The following is a 3,402-nucleotide window of genomic DNA, read 5'->3' as shown; positions in this document are numbered from 1 at the left end:
GGGGGGGGGTTGTTTATTTTTAAGATTAATTGCTACCAGTTGACTAGTTTTCTAATGAGTCTACTAGATATAATGAATTAATAGCAGTAAGGACAGGAGTTAAGATGCAGAAAATAAGTGCAGGAATTAAAGACACCGAAATTTTTATACTGGTTCGGATTCAATGTGAATCCTAGTCCAGTCCCCTTGGGTTGCAAGGGAGTTCTCTTTCTGTGAATGAGTTTCTCGAGTACACAGTGATTGGTGTGATCTACACCAATAACTCAGTTCCTATATCACTCGTTTCTCTTTGATACAATGCCTCACGAGTGTTGTTCTCTCTTTCTTCTCTAACTTGTTATACAACAAATCTAGTAGAGCTACAATATTTTTTTTCTGGTATAACAAAGAGAGGGTATTTGGTTCGATCAAAGTATGTCGTGATAAGGTACAAATACAAGTTTAAATACTTTGAGAGAGGCTTGATTTCTGGAGAGATTTGTCAACCTAAGAGATTTGTTCCTTGGAAAGAGATTGATTCTTTCCAAGAATAAGGTTATTCAGCAACGGCTATGGCTTGACGAAAGGCTTTAATGACTTCCCTTATGCGTGACTTGATAGCGCTGGATATCCTTCCAGATTTGGTATCCTTGATTGATTATCTTGCAAGATCTTCGATACTCTTGATTGATTTGTTTCCTTCAGTTTTGCAAGATCTTCGATACTCTTGATTAATTTGATTCCTTCAGTTTAGCCTTGATTGATTTCGTCAGTATCATTGACTCCTTTAATCTTGGATGCCTTCCTTAATTCTCTCGGATGGATTCCGTCAATCTTGTATGCTCTTTATGATCTTTTCTGATTGATTCCTTCAATCTTGAATGCTGTCCATGAGTTCCTATACAAAGAATAAATATATTGTTTTCATCATTAAAATTAGATCTAACAATCTTCCCATTTTTGATGATGACAAAATAATATATGTATAAACAACAGTTGACTTCCCTGTATCTGGTTGTAGTTTCTGACACTCATGCAGTCGATGCAGTCGACTTCTTCTGCTGGATCTATGACTCCCCCTCAAGAGGTGTCGATCTGTTTACTTACACTTATCCTTCAGTCGACTTATCCTTGTATGTACCTGTACAAATACATATATTTTCTCTCCCCCTTTTTGACATCAGCAAAGAGGGAACAGGAAAGCAAAACACATACTGAGGCACATACTAAAGCACATACGAAAATAGGACGCAGAAAATAGGTAAGAGTATTGCAGATCGCCTCCTTCAGTCGATCAAAACTAGCATTGGCTGAAACACTCATTCCATCAAGCCTGTCATGAAGCTCCTTGAAAGCCTTAACAGCGTTTCCCCTTACTCTGAGAACTGCAACTCTGATCTTGGAAACATCAGACCCTGTTTCTTTGGAGATAGCATGAATGTCACCAACAGTGGACTGAGTGGCAGAGAGAAGATCATTGATTGCAGATAGCTGATTGTCAATGGCACTAAGATTTTCAGCAAGGTCAGGGTCAATGAGGCTAGGATGGGAAACAGAAGGTTTAGGTTTGGAATCTGTTTGAGCATGCTTTACTTCTCCTTCTTGTTTCTTAACCCATGAACCCTTCACACACACATACCCCATACTCGCAAAAGCTCTAGAGTTGTAAGATTTCTAAACAGAGATAAAGGGATATGTAGATATAGAAATATTGTTGGCTTCCAATATGTGAGTGATGGCCATACCATAAGGTAGACTAGTGGGATCTTCTGCACTTTCAATCATAAAATTGATGACCAAGGAGGACAACTTGATTTTGAGTTAGTCACAAGACAATAGACCAGAAAAGTGTCTCTGAGAGACAAGGTGGAGAAAGAGCCAGTACGAGGAAGCAGAGTGGTTGCAACAATGTGGGTCAGAACTCGAGTTTCGAAACTAACGTCACTAGGGCCTAACTGGTTTGGGAGAGACTCAGATGGACACTCAGCAATACACCTTTTTGCTTCATATAATTAGTTCATTACTATCTTTATGATTTCAAGTTTGTTTCATGCATGTAGTCAAGTTTGCTAGCTAGTGTGAGAAAACGGTGATTTTTTTTTCCTTTTTCTGTTTGTTTTTGTTCATGCATGTTTGGTTTCATTCATAGTGTAACTGTTTAACCAAAAATTAGATTTTAGGTCAAAGTTTGAATTTAGAAGAACTCGAGTTACTGATAATCGGAAAAGTGTATAAGAAAGAAATTTTGAATGATATAATCAGAAAGCAAATAAAACAAAGTATATTCCAGTAGTGTTTTTTGTGTCTCCTACAGATGTTGTGACATCCTCTTTTTATAGTTAATTTTTAAGAGAAAGTGTAATGCCTTTGCTTTAATGAGGCAATTACGAGCAATAAATGATATTGAAGGAAACGTTACTCAATCATTCATATTAAATACAAATTCTCTAACGTATTTGGCATTTAATGCTAAATTTGGACTCTTTTTCGCTATCAGATTCATGTCTTCAATTCCTTCTGACCTTCGAACTTTAAATGACTCGAACAAGTACGAGTTTCGTTTCATTTGAATAACAGTTCGTGCCTTTAAGTATCTTCTCTCCCGCGTCTGTTGTTGCTCGTGTCTTCTAACTGATTACCACGTTTTGACTATTTGACCGGTCCACGTGTCATGACACGTCACCTTCAATATTTAAATTCAGTTTTTTCCCAATACAGATAGTCCCCCCACTTTCCATTTATTTATCAATTAAATATTTGGGAAGTGGATCTTTCATTAAAAAGGGAATTTTTGCCATAATCAATGCTATGACAGTACTAACGCTTCAGTTGTCTTTTCTATTTAATGCATTGCATACATGTCACCCTCTCATTAGCTCTGCAATTTTTGCAGCCTTTCTCCAAGGCTTCTTCAACTCCTCCATTCACGAAGTGATAGTTTCCTTTATTACACTTTTTAGTCTTTGACGGTCACTTTTATATAAACTTAACCCTTCTTCCACAAATTTTTACCACAGTCGCCCATCAGTATAAATTCAATTTTTCCTCTCACCTTTTACCACATAAAACTTTTTCCTTGAACGCTCGAATTGTGCGAATCTCTGTTTACTTCTTTCTCTTCTTCATCATGTCTTCTTCGAACCCTAACCCTAAGAGAGTTCCTATCTTAGACAATTTTCCCAATGCTCCTGTCAGACATAGAAGAGGTGGGAGACTTCGTAGTTTAGGATCCTCTCGTGGTGGTGGTTCTGCCATGCCTTCTCCTAGCCCTAGTTCTTCCTCTAGAACTAGAGGTTCTTTTTCTCAAAAATCATCTTCTAAGAGCAAGGAGGCCTCTGAACCAATACAGGAACCCTTGGTAGAAGAAATAGTTCCTAACGATTTATCTTTTCAGCATGATAGACAATCACTTCAGACCCAAAT

The sequence above is a fragment of the Nicotiana attenuata genome, unplaced genomic scaffold, assembly GCF_001879085.1.
Source record: "Nicotiana attenuata strain UT unplaced genomic scaffold, NIATTr2, whole genome shotgun sequence".
Taxonomy (NCBI): Eukaryota; Viridiplantae; Streptophyta; class Magnoliopsida; order Solanales; family Solanaceae; genus Nicotiana; species Nicotiana attenuata.
This window is presented reverse-complemented; position numbering follows the sequence as displayed.